We start from the raw sequence: 15778 nt of genomic DNA, 5'->3' as shown, positions 1-15778 counted from the left end.
GAGTGGTTAAGTCTCTCTATTTGAACTGGTGATTACAGTCAAATTAAATACAAAATAACTACCTCAACATTATTTTGTCTAGTAGGAGGGCAAGTTCTTTGCTATCAGTGTTCAGATTCTTCTATACTTTTCTCCTTTCTAATGTGCTTTGGAATCTCCTGAATTTTAATGCACAGGAGCAACTTTCACTTAAAAAAAAAACCTCTCTTTGGCTTCATTGACTTTTCTTTTGCTGATTATAAGACATAGCATAGAGAGGTCTGATTGTGATAAAGGACCAGTGAACTTACACATGAGAGACAGAACACTTTAGTGATGTCAGTTATGAGAATTGGTATTTGACAGCACAGTGTAGAAATGCAATATCAATGCATAGATGAGGTATTTGCTTATAGAAAAATTTCCTAAAATAGCACAGTTCGGGGATTTGTTTTGTTCAGCGTTGAGCATGCTTTTGATTTACACCAACTATAAAACACATTCTCCGTGTTTCCTGATTTAGGTATTTAGTTTCACATAGGTAAACAGATACAAAACTTTTTTGTGTCAGGTTGATTTTCTCATATAGAATTTTTGAGCTTAGCTACAATTTTACCTAGTGGAAAGTCATTTTAGGTGTGGTACTCCGATATCATAGAACCTAAGAGTAAAGACAAATTAAAGAATAATGATTTTTCTTTTGTTATAAGAGGCAATAAAATTTACATACTGTGTATATAATATGACAAAGAAAAGAATGCATAACTAATATTTTATCAAATTTTGGAACATAGCAAGAGTATATTTTCCCATTCTTTACTTATAGAAATGAATATAGGATTAGAGAATATGGATACAATTAAGACTAAAATGTAAAATATAAAAATACCTAGTCTAATAGATATTTAATTCTTTTGAATGGAGTTTGTCATGATACATCTTCTCTGTCATATGTATCCCTTTTACAGTTTGTCTATTGAGATTTTCCCCATTTTACTTCAACTTAAGCAATGAGGAGGAGATTAAGGAAAAGTGAGAATATTGTTCAGTGATATCACTGTGGAGATGAACACACAGATTATGCCTCCCTGGAAGCCGTATGACGTGGGTAGTTTGTCGTTATCCATTATTAGAGACTCTATAGACTTGTAGCTGTTACCAACAACATGCTTCATTTTTCAGGGTCATCTGTTCTCTCTTCCTTCCCTTCAGGTATTGTTTCCCTATAGTACCTCTTTTATTTTTAAGCACTCTCTCCCTTCCCCACATACCTGTTCCATATTTATATGTATTTAAAAATGGATATCTGCCTCTTTATGTACCTAATACTCTTATTCAGGAAGAACTCATAAGAACTCATAAGGCTAATATTAATCATAAATAAAGGAGGATTCTGAAAGAAGGCTTTCGGTCACAGTGTTGAACTTTTTGCCTCTTTATTTTTCCATTAAAGACAGTATTTGGAAAACATCCAGCAGGAAATCTCTTCTGAACAATTGCTTCCTAAGTGAAGCTATTTTATAGTTGATTTTCTCCCTCCTCTGCCCAGTTTTATTGAGAAATAATTGATATACATCACTATATAAGTTTAAGGCATACAGCATGATGGTTTGATTTATTCAATACATACATTGTAAAATAATCACCACAATAGGTTCAGCTAACATCCATTTTTCCATATAGATAAAATAAAAAGAAAAGAAAGAAGAAAAGGGGAAAAAAAATTCTCCTTATGATGAGAACTCTCAGGATTACTCTCTTAACAACTTTCCTGTATGTCATACAGCAGGGTGAGCCACAGTCATCGTTTTGTACCTTACATCCCTAGGACTTCTTTATCTTGTACCTGGGAGTTTGTGCCTTTTGACCACCTTCCTCCAGTTCCCCTTTGCCCCACCCTATGCCTCTGGTAACCACAAGGCCAAACTCTGTTTCTGTGAGGGTTTTTTTGTTGTTGTTGTTGTTGTGTTTAATTCCACATGTAGGAGAGACCATACAGTATTTGTCTTTGTCTGACTTATTTCACTTAGCATAATGCCCTCAAAGTTCGTCCATGTTGTTGCAGATGACTCTCTCCCTTTACAGTAGTGTGATTTGGTGCAATATTTCTGGGCACTTAACCTCTCACTTAGTCTTCAGCAGGAACCTCTTTCTTTACCGAGAGTAACAAAGCCAGGAGAGAAAGCAAGTGTTCAAAGCTTCAGTGGCCACAAGTGGGGAAAATTTTAAAATATATATATTTCCAATCTATCTAGAGCATAATTCTTTTTTAATTTGCCTTCCTAGGTATAATATTGTCAGATTTATTCAGTTTGCTTAACTGTATGCTATGGCCTTGCCAGAAAATTTCTGAGACATCCTATTTTCTCTTGTTCTTGCTAATAAGAGGGGAGCCCTAAACAGCACACTCCTTTGGCACAACTCATGCCCTGCAGGACCCAGGGGTTACAGATCTAACCAGAATAAGGACAAAGGGGTTCCCAGAAGCTTCCTCATTAGTCCTCTATAATCATAGTCTGTAAAAATTTGCAGATCAGTAAGCAAAAAGTCCAGTCTTGAGACAAGTTATTTTAATAATATGAGTTAGTTATAAAACCATAATGTAGAAATTAAATTATAATACCACACATCCACCACTTTTATTTCCTAATTGAATGTAAAGTGATCCAAAATGATCTATAGACATAATTAAACTTTTAAAAGTGATAAATTTGTGAGATTAACTTGTTAATTATTGTGAGACATTGAAATATTAGTACTCTCCAATCAGATAGAAGAAATATGGGAGAAATTAAGTGATGATATCTTTTCTTATTTTTCTCCTATATTACATCTCTTCTTAATTCTCTAAGAGTTCTAAGATCTACATTTTAAAATTTCTAAAATAAACTATTTGGTGATCTCCTTTCATTCAAATCAGTTAAATATGCTTTCTTCAGTCAAGCACAGAAATATATCTTAAATCAGAATGCATTTCAGATGTCATTTAAAAAATACCTTAAATTCTTAACATCCTATGAGAGGAAAAATGGACGTTGTTGCGTATCGTTATTAGGTAGTAAATTGGTAGAGCCGCTGTGAGGGGCAATTGTGGCAACATACATTAGAATTTTAAAAGCATGTAAAATTTGCTCTGCAAATTCCATTTCTAGCTATTTATCCTCTACAGGTACAGGTTCATGGCTAAAATGCTACATGTACAATGTTATGTACACTGGAGCATTTTTATAATACTGATGATTAAAAACTCGAGTGTCTTTAAAACTGGTAACTAAGTTTTGCTACATCCATAGTGTGGAGTAACATAGAAGTATTAAAATAATACATAAAGCAATAATAATAAAATTATGAAGCCACTAAAGTAATAACAACGCATCATTTATTGAAGAACTAACTGAATGAATTCATTTAATCTTTATACTCTCCTTATGACATATATACTATTACTAATCTCATTTTACAGATTAAAAAAACCAAGCTGGGATATAGAAAGGTTTCCTTTAGTGACCAAGATAGCATGTAGTGAGACTAGTATACAAATCCAGCCAATCTTATACTGTTACGCTATATAAACAATTATAAAAGTATATACAGTGTGCACTCATTTATAAGAGAAATATGTATTTAGAAAGAAGGAAAGGAAGGAAAGAAGGGAGAGAGGGAGGGAATCTACATCCCTAATTTATCTAAAGAAAATAATTCTTTAAAAATATGCTTTGATAAGTATTATATTGTTTGTTAATGTACATAATAATTTATAATATATTAAAAGTAAATATTTTCAATGACGGTAAGGGTTTTATACATCATACACTGCAATGTGTGAGCTGCATTACTCAGTATGGTAGCCCTTGGCCACTTGTAGCTCTTGAGCACCTAATATATGGCTATTCCAAATTGAAATATACTGTAAATATAAAATACTCACCAGATTTTGAAGATTTAGTACAAAAAGGAATGTAAGCTATCTTATTAATAATTTTATTGATTACATGATGAAATAATATTTTGATAAATAATATATTAATAATATTTTAATATTTGGGTTAAATAAAATATATTGTTAAATTTCACCGTTTTTTAAAACTTTTTATAATGTAGCTATTAGAAAATTTAAAATTATTCAAATTATATCTCTATTATATACCAAAGATCTAATACAATACTTCAAGTTTCATTGTACTTTACTTCCTTCCCCTTCAGGATTATTTCTCTAGCATGGTGGTTATCAACACTTGATGTACATTAGAATCACCTGAGAAACTTTAAAATACACCTGGGCCCTACTAAGAGGCTCTGGATTATTTGTTCTGGGCTGGGGTGCCAGTATCACTTTTTTTTTTTTTTTTTTTTTTAAGCTTTGCATTCTAATACGAATCCAAGGTGGGAACGATGGCTTTAACCCTCGGTGCCTAATAGGTATACAAGGAACTTAATTTTTTTCCAATAATGTTTTAGAAGGTAACCTTTGCATTTTCTTAACTAGGTAGGGATTTTTATTTTTTTGAACAATGTCAAATAAGAAGGCGCAGGAAATTTTCCATTAAAGAAATATTTAGAAAATTTTTTGAGTCTTGCTTAGTTAAATTTGTTTAATCATTGGTAGAATAAAGAGGGCTTATCCATATTACTGTTTGTCCTCCAAACAGTAATAGGGCAAATAAAAGTTGCAAATCTTTTTGTATTATGACCATGAAAACTAAATGTGGCCAACAGTACTGGCTCAACGATTACGTCTTTAGAAAATACAAATAATTTTTCCTGGCCCCAGATATTCCCAGTGTCATATGAACAGGCTGTGGTAAACTTACTAATAGAATTTTTTGTACCCTTCTGGATAAGCCCTAGTTTTATAAAGCACCACTAAAAGATGATTCTTATCATACATCATTGTATTCCATTCAGCCTCTCAATTTTTATATAATTTTCATAATTAGTTGATTGCCTTTTCTGCCACAATATTCTGCTCCATATTTTGACTCCCATTGCCTGTTGGGCGGTAGTGATAAAACACTGATGATTGAGAAAGGAAATTGAAGGAAAATTAAATCGTGACTTATCAAATTATCTACCTATTTTCAGGGAGAAAGTAATTACTCTTAAGATCTTGGACTTTTTTTTCTGACCTCTTTGGTATTAGCTACATAATTGTTTTCTGTTTGTGAGATACTAGAAACTGAACCATAAGACTCAAAATTTTATTAACATTTAAGCTGTTAGAAAGTTACCTTCAGTATGATTACTTTTTTCCAAATTACTGAAATTCTTTTATCAGATGACTGTATTGACAAGCTAGAATATAAGTTTCTTGAGGGCAGGCATCTGTCTATCTGCCTTGTTCACTGCATCTCCCCAGTGTCCAGTAAATAACTAACACATGCATTTTTTTAAAGATTTATTTATTATTTATTTTTTAAAATTTATTTTTGGCTGCATCGTGTCTTGCGGTACATGGGATCTTTGTTGAGGCATGCGGAATCTTCTGTTGCAGCGTGCGGGCTCTTTGTTGCGGCACGCAGGCTTCTCTATAGTTGTGGCACAGGCTCCAGGGTGCGTGGGCTCTGTAGTTGTGGTGCATGGATTCCAGAGCACATGGGTTCTGTAGTTTGCAGCACGCAGGCTCTCTAGCTGAGGTGCATGAGCTCGGTAGTTGTGGCGCGCAGGCTTAGTTGCCCTGTGGTATGTGGGATCTTAGTTCCCCGACCAGGGATTGAACCCGCGTCCCCTGCTTTGGAAGGCAGATTCTTTACCACTGGACCACGAGGGTAGTCCCACATGCATTTTTAAATGAAAGAAACATCAAAAATTTATGATGGAATATTTCAAGGTACAGTATAACCCCATTATGATAAAATTTCTTAATGGTGGAATAAAGTTGTGATTTAATCACTCTGAATTTTGCACTCTTACTATTTCAGAAACCTTGTAATTGTAGCAGAGAGAACTTCTACCCAGAGTACAAAATGCTTAGCAAAATGATCCTAATGATTGCTGAGAATTATTCTAGCCTCTCTCTCATATGTCATTAATATATTTAACAGATGTGCTTAAAAGTGAATAAAACTTCCAACAGAGAAAAATTCATACATTTATTAACTTTAAAGCAATTATTCTAAAATTAATCTCTATTAATTGTGGGATATTTAATTTTTCAAAAGCTCCCAATATTCTGGAAATGTGATTCTACTAGATTATCCCTAGGAAATATTGTTATGCAACTGAATTCTGGACTTAGTTTCTGTTAAATGGCAACAAAATATAAAAGTCACAAACTCATTTCCTGGGGCTATGAATGAACTCTATCTGAATCATGGTTCTCCCAGTTACTAGCTCTATGGTTATGGGCAAATCATATAACTTGTCAGCAACTCAGATTCCTCGTTTTTCAAATAGGAAAAGTAATGATACACGGTGTCCCAGAGACGTTGTAAGAAATCATTTAGGTAATAGCTGTAAAACAGCTCGTATAGCCAGTATTCAATTTAATATCAACTATCAATATTATTGGTTGCATGACCATGAGAAATTGTATAACTATTTATGCAAATACAACTGTGCACAACCTTTGACAATACATAGAAAGTCCAGCTTTAGTCATTAACTCTTCCAGCTAAAAGTCGCTTTAGTACAGCTGGGCTAACTTGTTTTTTGTTCTCTGCAGTGATTGCTGCCTAATCACCTAGGGACTACAGTTAATGGGCTGATATACAAATACAAATCCTAATATTCTTAGTTAACAACAACAACAAAAAAGCCTATACGAACCTAGTTCTTGTATCATCGTGTAGTCAAGATTTATTAAAAATTTAGTATCTTCCAGACACTACACATGGATAATTTCATTTAATCTTCACAATAACTCAATGATAAAAGGATACTATTATTGTTCCTTCTATTGGTCAAAGAACTGAAGATTAGAAAAGTTATGTATCAATAGCTTGCTCCAAGTCCTGCAGTTTATTTATTTTTATTTATTTAATTTTATTTTTTTGGCTGCATTGGGTCTTCGTTGCTGCGTGTGGGCTTTCTCTAGTTGTGGGGAGCGGGGGCTACTCTTCGTGGCGGTGCATGGGCTTCTCATTGCGGTGGCTTCTATTGTTACAGAGTGCAGGCTCTAGGCACACAGGCTTCAGTAGTTGTATCGTGTGGGCTCAGTAGTTGTGGCTCGCTGGCTCCAGAGCGCAGGCTCAGTAGTTGTGGTGCACGGGCTTAGTTGCTCCGCGGCATGTGGGATCTTCCCGGACCAGGGATTGAACCCGTGTCCCCTGCACTGGAAGGCGGATTCTTAACCACTGTGCCTCCACGAAGTCCCCCTGCAGTTTACTAGCATGAAATACTAGTTAGAGCTGAAATTTAATCACAGAAGATCAGACTTTAGGATCTATACTTTTAAACATACAGCATTTCAAAATGTATGATATGCATACCATGGGATTTAAGATGATTTATGTAGTTATTTAAATGTGTATTCTAAAATTTTAACTTTTAATCAAATCAGTGATTTCATGTATTTTTACATGGGGCGAGGCTGAAGTAGTTAGCACAGGGGGCAACCTACATAGGCCACATGAATCTTGTGATGGTGCTCAGGCATACCTAATAAGACCCTTTGAAGTTAAACTATTAGGATGTTAGCATGATACAGCTTGTTTGGTCACTAAAATGGATTCTCATATACTGAATTTTTGTGTAATTATGGTGTTCTTTCATTTGATGCACCTACATATCATTTTGAATTGTAAAATATCAATTATAAACTGCATTTGGGACTGTGCACTCTTTGATTTCCTTTTTTCTCGAACCTATCACGGTCCAGGGCTTTATAAATACGCCTTTTAAAGCATATTGCTTGAAGATGCTGATGGAAATAGAGGTGCAGTGGTGTTTGCAGTGACATCAGTCGTATGCTTTCAGAATAGTAGGAAGGTCAAATTGATAAACCACCTGAAACCACCTGTTACTGTTGTAAAAACACTAGCTGTAAAGAAAACAAAATATATCATGCAAATATAGTGAAAATTATTTGATATTTGGATTTTAGTGGACTGAAAATGAATGTAAATTCTTCCATTAGATATAGCATGTTTGGGGACATTCAAAGTTCTGGCAAGAAAGCATTCTGTCTCAAACGTCAGTTTTGAAATGTATAAGGACTACTGTGGGAAGTGTTGAAGACATACGAGTAACAGGAACATCAGCACAGGGTGGTAGGACATGAAATTGCGGAAGTCGCGGAAGTCTTGTTTACAATGTTAGGTTGAATTGCCAGAGTTAGAGTTGCCCAAGTTATTGATGAGACATCCGTTACTGTTTGGCTTCCAAACAGTGCAAGTGATGCTCTCTGGGACAAGGCAAGGGAAAAAAAATCTGGTGGAGCAACTCTGTCAAATATAATAATATATCAGACAACGACAGATACAGTCCAAATATGGGGCTGCATTTATTATCCTGATTACAAAAACGTCCATAATACTCCCTGGAGACTCTAAGATGAATTCCCTGATAATAGCCGGTCAGCTGATCTTCTGGTGTTTCTGAGATATGATTTGGATAAAGGACCCCAAGAAGAAATGTTGTTTGGCCAATCTTTATTAACTCTTACAACTCGGAAGAAACTTTAAAATTATTGATAACTTCAAGGTAAACAATAACATGGAACTGATATATTGGGTTATGCACAGATGGTGCTAAGGCAGTAGTATCCAAAAAGAACAACTTGTTCCATGTGTTCAAGCTGTTGTTCTGGAAATAAGATCTACTCACTATGTCGTGCATCCTAGAAGCTCTCCAGAGGTGTTTTTAAAAATTTAAGGGAGAGGACCTCATGAAGCTGTAATGATTGTCAGTTACATTAAGGACAGGCAAATTGAATGCTCTACTTTTTCTCAGCTTTGAGAAAGTATCAGCATTGATTACAAACAATTACTGTTTTCTGTGGTAATTTGGAGAAAAACTTCATGTCTTTGGTGATAATATCTACACAATGAGTAGGAACATATACATAATTTAGATTGGCTTTGCAAATCAGCATGTCAGTGATATATCTTCTCTCCTTTAAATAGACTAAATTTACTCTTTCAAGGTAAACAAACTTCTATTATTATTCCACATGAAATCAAAAATGAATGTGATATTTGCAGATTTGAATCTGTGGGACAAATACCCTGATTGGAGTAAGCTAGATTATTGTATTAGTCTGAATAACCTTGTAAAAAAGTCATTGAAAGTAGTCACTGAAAATATTCTGAAAATTATTAATATTTGCTTGATAAATACCTCCATAAACACTTGTCCAGGGAGAATGACTGGTGAGTGGGTAAGCACCACAGTTTTCATTATCCTTGACATATTCTATTAAAACACATTCTGCAAATGGCTCCTTCCAAAAGTTTGTTGAGCTAAAGTTACTTATGGAATTTTATTGTACTGTGATCTTTGAAAATGGCTTATATTATGTCTATTTTAGGATATTTGTATTGGTTTTTAGGGGGTTATTACATATGATCATTCTGTGGTAAATTTTCCAGACACTTGAGAAATGGTGAATCCCTCTTTATAGGGTATAGAACTCATGGTATAACGGTTAAATAAGCTTCAGTAATGGTATTATTCATGTCCTCTACATCCTTATTCACTTTTATCTGCTCTTCTTTAAAAATGAGAGCTAAAGTTTCTCATTACTTTTCTGTTTTTTCTCTCTTTTTTAGTTTTGCTTCATAAATACTTTGATACTAAATTATTCAGCATTTAAGGTTATAACAATTATACTTTCATCTTAGACTGTAGCCATCTTTAAAACAAGTTAAACTGCTAAATGAATAAATAAATAATAAATATGTTCCAACATTTTCCTTTCATTCACTCTTTCTTTTGTTTTATTATGTGTGTCACTTATAGGTCTTTTGTATGTAGCATATAGGTTTTCATTTTTTGACCAAATATTTGGAAATCTGTTTCAGTAATGGATTTATCCTATTCTTTTTTTTTTTTTTTTTTGTGGTGGTGGTTTGTTTTGTTTTATTTTATTTTAAAATTTTTATTGGAGTATAATTGACTTACAATGTTGTGTTAGTTTCAGGTACATAGCAAAGTGAATCTGTTATACAAATACATATATCCACTCTTTTTTAGATTCTTTTCCCATACATGCCATTACAGAGTACTGAGTAGAGTTCCCTGTGCTATACAGTAGGCCCTTATTAGTTATCTATTTTATATATAATTTTTATTGTCTTTTTTTTAGAATGACCCTCTCTCCTACTCCTTATCTCTCTCTCTGTACTTTTGTCTTTTAATTTTATTTGCTTCTCAGTGTTTTCTGTTTGTTTTATTTTCCTTTAACTGTATTACCTGAGATTTCTTTCATTTATTTTTTTTTCTCTTGTAATTTTAAGGTATAATATTTGTATTTAGACATCCACCATCAAATATTTTTTGAAAAACTCCTTAAATGTTTATTTTCTAAGCTGTCAGCTGTGTTTCTGATTCTAAGGCATCCCACCTTCTCAAACTAGTGATGTTATTTATTTCCCTCCCTCTTTAAAAAAATGTTTACTTATTATCACTCTCCCTTCAAATGTATAATTCTTATCAGCTTCTAAGTATGTTCAAATCTCACCCATAAAAATAACATTTTTTCCATGACCCCACGTCTCTCTCCCGCAACTGCGTCATCTCCTCCTCGCTATCTTAACTTCCTGAAAGAGAATTGTTGATACCAGCTGTCCGCATTTCTCACCTCCTGGGCTTCTACCAAATCACTCTCCCAATTTTCCCCTTCCCTCTTGGAGGCTGCTTATCATTTTCTTTTATAATGTCATATTTCTTTACCAGACTTTGATATACTGTGGTTCTAGATCCCTTATCTCCTCTCTCTGGGACATCCATGCCAAGAGTTTCAAATGACGCTATGTGCAGATGACTTGCAAATATATATCTCTAGTCTCAGACCTTCCTGCTGGGACTCCAGATCCACGTTGAAACTGCCTTCTTGACGTCCCTAGGACATGTCACAAGTACATTAAAATCAATGTGTCTGCAACAGAATTCTTGATGGTCTTCCCTGAACCAACTTAGTCTCTCATCCCCTCAACAAAGAGAGCCCTGAGAAAGCCAAGAGAATGAGTGATGGGAAGAGTGGTAGGGAATGAGACTGGAGAAGTAGCCTGGGGCCCAATCACAACTAGGCTTGGTGGTCATGGCATTTGGATTTTACGTTGAGATGCAAAGCCTTGTGAGATTTTGAATAGGGAAGTATTAAGATTTGTGTTTTAAAGGATTCCTTTGCCAATGGAGAGCGTAGGCAAGAGTGGAACAGGAAGACAAGGTAGAAGCCTATTGCAGAGGTTTGGATGATAGCCAGAGGCCTGTAAGTGGTGGTAGCAATGGAAGAGATTAGATGTTGTCAGATTCTTATATTCTTTCAAGGCAAAGTAAACAATATTTGTTGATGGGTTAGATTTAGAGTATAAGATAAAGAGAAGAGTCCAGGACAAGCCCTGGGTTTTCGTTGTCATTCTCTGATGAAGAAAACTTAGGGAGAAGGACAGATGTGAGGAGGAACTGGAATGGAGTCAAGTTTAAAACCTAATGCTCTGAGATGCTCATTAGTCATCGCATGAAGCTGCTTGAGTGGGCAGGGGCATCCACAAATCAAGTTCACATTTGGTCAGAACTGTAGTTATAAATTTGGAAATCATCAGCATAGAGATGAGCTTTAAAACCACTTGAGGGATCAGTGTAAATTAAGGATGAGAAGAGGTGCAAGCACTGAGCAAAGAAAATTGATTTTAAAAGAATTGGGTTTCTTGTGTGTGTGTGTGTGCGTGTGTGCACGTGCGCGTGCACGCACCACCTCTGATTAGTATTGGTTTGTGACAAAGAATGCATACCTTTAAGTAGGGTTTGGTCAACATTTCTTTCAGAGCCTGCCTTACTACTCCAGATAAGGGGCTACTTTACGATTCATAAGGAGGTTCCTAATATCAACTGGACCCTTCACAGTACTGAGAATCTAAGTCCGGAAAAGTCGTGACACCCCCGACTTGGAGTTTGATAAGGTTATGTGTTTCTTTTCTTCCAGCTCCGATGGGGAGTTTAACAGTGCTGTTGATCCACATCAGAGAAAAAAGTCCTTCAAGGTTGTTGGTCCCTGTCTCTCCCATGGCCTGCCCTCACCTCATCTCTCACCCCTCCAAGTCAAGGTATGTAAGTGAGCACCTAGTAGAGTTTACAAAAATGTATTTCTTTACTTTCACCTGCAATCCATCTTCTCTTAAGAAGATCACTGATGTTTCATTTTATTTGGTTCTATCTTTGCTATATTTAACCAGACTTCCTAATGGAAGGTTTGTGGCATATGAATCTTGGAGAGACTTCATAAGCAGATGAAGGTTTCTGGTTTATTAATCAATCCTGTTCTCTAGTTAAGCTCCTTAACAGATACAACCCACTTGTGAGAAAACTGAGGCATGCAGACATTAAATAATTTTCACTAAGATCACATAGCTAGTGAGACCTTGTTAGACTTTGCATTTTACAAAATCAAAGTATGTGATTAATTTATAAAAGGCATAATAGTTCTATTCCTACTTTTCAGAGTTTTTTCCATTGATATGACAGAATTTTAGTTTTCCAGAATAAAGATACTAAAGAGATAGCTCCAAGGTGCATTGTCTTTATGAATCAATTTATGTTACTACTCTAAGAAATACACAACCACGTTTCAAGTCAAGATACTTAGGCTTTATAGAGAACTTTCCATCACGTATGTGTGTGACTTGTGAGTTTTGAATTCTGTAGAGACATAAAAATTTTATCTTAATAAATACCTGCCTGAGGAAACAGAAGGGTTTTCAATTCCTAAAGTTGAATTCATTAGCACAGCATATAAGCCTTCCGTGAGGGGGCTACCTATCTTTCCAGCTTCTCTCTTTGCAGGTCTCATCCTGACCCCCTGCTGGCTGGCTGTACTTAATCACCAGCATTCTGCAAACATGCCAGCCTGTGTCCTACCTCTGTGCCTTGATTCATATATTCCCCACTTCCTGTAATGCCCTTTGCTCTGTTGTTCCCTGCAAGAACAACACCTTCCAAGATCTAATTCAAGCGTTATCTGCTTACAAAGTCTTTCTAGTCACTATTGCTCCTGCTTGTACCTTGTCAAACTCCCTTTCATACCCTGTAAGTGCCCCAGATGTAGCAATCATCACATTTTATTCCACTTATGTACATGTCTTTCTCTCCCACTAGATTGTGAGCTGGTGGAAGGCTAGGATACTATGTCTAATAGCAATGTACCTACACAGTTCAAGGTACATAAAAGATGCTTAATAACATTTTATTATATTAAAGGGTGATATCCAAAATCTTCCACAGCCATGCTGAACAAGAAATGACCAATCTTAACAGACATTTAACTGGTCATAAGGAACACCATTACTGGTACACATCAGCTAAATATCAGCTCATCAAAATTTGCTTTGTTTCCGGGCTTCCCTGGTGGTGCAGTGGTTGAGAGTCCGCCTGCCGAAGCAGGGGACACGGGTTCGTGCCCCAGTCCGGGAAGATCCCACATGAGCCATGGCCTCTGAGCCTGCGCGTTCAGAGCCTGTGCTCCGCAACGGGAGAGGCCACAACAGTGAGAGAGAGGCCCGCATACCGCAAAAAAAAATTTGCTTTGTTTCCATTTCATGCCTTCTTTCTTTATTATTTTGATCTTTGTGGATCTGGTAAAATAATAAAAACCGAATAATTTTATAGTTAAGTACATAGTTTTTTCCAAAAGCTGATTTCCTAAAGCAGCTCTGGTCTACACTCCTACCATGTCAGATTCAATGACAAGATCTTACCAGACCTTCATATTAACACATATGCCAAGTTATTTAAAAGAGAATTGCTTTTATTTGCCTCCTGAATTGATGGTTTTGACACTCCCTGCGTAGTTCTACATCATATGAAGTGCTGACACACCAGCTGGAACGCTGAGAATACTGAAATTACAAGCCTTTTATTGAAGGATTATTTATGCAGCAGCCAGATCTTAACCCTTAGTAAATGTTAAGTAAAAATCCACTGTCAGTTTGTGTCCCACATTATTGCAAGGCGAGAAACCAACCTATAAGACCAAGGCAACCATGGATGCAGGTAGGAAAAGAGCCAAACTGCTTAAAGAAGGTGCTTGTTTTTGATTTAGTGATACTCTTCTTCTGAAGACACTTAACTAAACAGGGGTTAAGCTGAAACAAAAGTAAAGAAATGTATGGTGGTATTTTCTGTGATCCCCAAAGAAAGGTATAGAGATACAGGTTTTAGCATCATATTATGAGACAGTGCCTTTTAGAATTTCAGCATGGAGGATCACAAATCATCTCAAATACTACTTAGTCTGTAGAAAGTATTTACAACAAGCCAATGCCCCCTAGAATAAAAGGGAGCGTGTAATGTGGCAGACCATGATGGAGGGGAAGCAATAAAAGAGAAAGCACAGCTTGAAGTGCAGTATAACTGGGTGACTTACACCTCCCTACTGAAGGCAGCAGACTTGCAGTTATAGAACTGCTAATCTGTTCTACTGTTTTTTAATCAGATGTTGGCATTATCTGCCACTAATTGCTTTTTCATTTCCACTTGTAATTATTCCATTGCATGTTTGTAGTGAGAAGCTGAAAATGAGGCAGATCACTGAGAAAGAATTAATTGTTAATGAATAATCATCAGTAGGAAGCCAATTTCATTATCTTCAAAGAGGTAGCCAGAGATTAACCACTAGCTGTGGTTCTCCTACTTTCTGTGCATGACTGTAAAGTAATCACAAATAATCACGCCCTCCAACTTCATCAATTATTTTCTATTATGTGGATTGATACCCATTTTTGTCTTTGTTGTTTAATGATAATGGCAGTATTCATGCTGGGGAGTGCTAATTGGAAGGTGTTACATTCAGTGGGCTTTAAGCCTAATTATTAGAGCATCTTCTTCATTAGCACATGATCCAAGGGTTGCATGGTAGGAGTTGCTAATTTTTCCAAGTTATAAGAATATCATATTGGGAAACTTTTGCATGTCCTTACGCTGAGTAAGACACAGACAATCTTCTATCTGGTCCAAGTTGTGTGGCTACCAACAGAGACTTTCTGTTTAAATAAAATAGGATGTTTTAACCTGATATAAGTCTTTGCACATGAAGCCCACTTCTGCCCTAGAAGCTAGGTCTGCCCAGGACTGTTGATGAGCTCTCAATTCTGCTTTGTTTCTGTACCAACACTTGTTCTTCAGAACGGCTCACACAGCTCCCTGGGATTATTACAGCTCTCAGCGGAGCTTTGCCAGCTATTAATGGAAACATCATTAGATGAGTTTGATAGTCAGGATGGAAGGCTCCTAATGTTTGTTGCCTCGGTGGCCAGGTGATGTCATTCCCAGACTTAGGGAGAAAGTAAGTCTACAACGCCACTGCACGTTTGCACAGGGCTGCGTAACTTCTCAAGGCTCCTTCACGTGTATTGGTTTATAACGTCCTTTCACAGAGCAGTAAGATTTGTTGCTGGTAGACCTGCTGTGACCCCGGAAACTGTGGCACGAAACCTGGCTCCCTTTACGTGGTGCACTACAGTTCTTTAATGAGCGCAGCCAATAGCTGCCCCTCTAATCGGAAAGAACTTCTTCAGTGCCTGTAATCACTCCCAGGCAACCGAGGCCCTATTTCTAACTAGACCCACAGCTAAAGGAAGGTATGATGTGAGGCAGTCTCAAGTGTATTGGACGACAGAGCATGTTTCTGAAACATCTCCAGGAGAGC

The 15778-nt window shown here is 36.2% G+C and overlaps 1 long non-coding RNA gene across 2 annotated transcripts in view; it reads left to right on the top strand.

Moving 5' to 3' along the window:
* LOC149748555 (uncharacterized) overlaps nt 1-15778 on the top strand; it is a 264753-nt gene that overhangs the window by 128988 nt on the left and 119987 nt on the right. For both annotated transcript variants that reach the window (XR_016394114.1, XR_016394115.1), the window contains exon 3: nt 12062-12182. This is a non-coding gene — a long non-coding RNA (uncharacterized LOC149748555). The remainder of the gene's footprint in view (nt 1-12061; nt 12183-15778) is intronic.

Source organism: Delphinapterus leucas, chromosome 8 (assembly GCF_059928025.1).
Source record: "Delphinapterus leucas isolate spDelLeu-1000000601 "Yukka" chromosome 8, BTC_Dleu_Yukka2, whole genome shotgun sequence".
Taxonomy (NCBI): Eukaryota; Metazoa; Chordata; class Mammalia; order Artiodactyla; family Monodontidae; genus Delphinapterus; species Delphinapterus leucas.
Note: the sequence above shows the minus strand (reverse complement) of the source record. Positions and strands in the feature narration are given on the sequence as shown.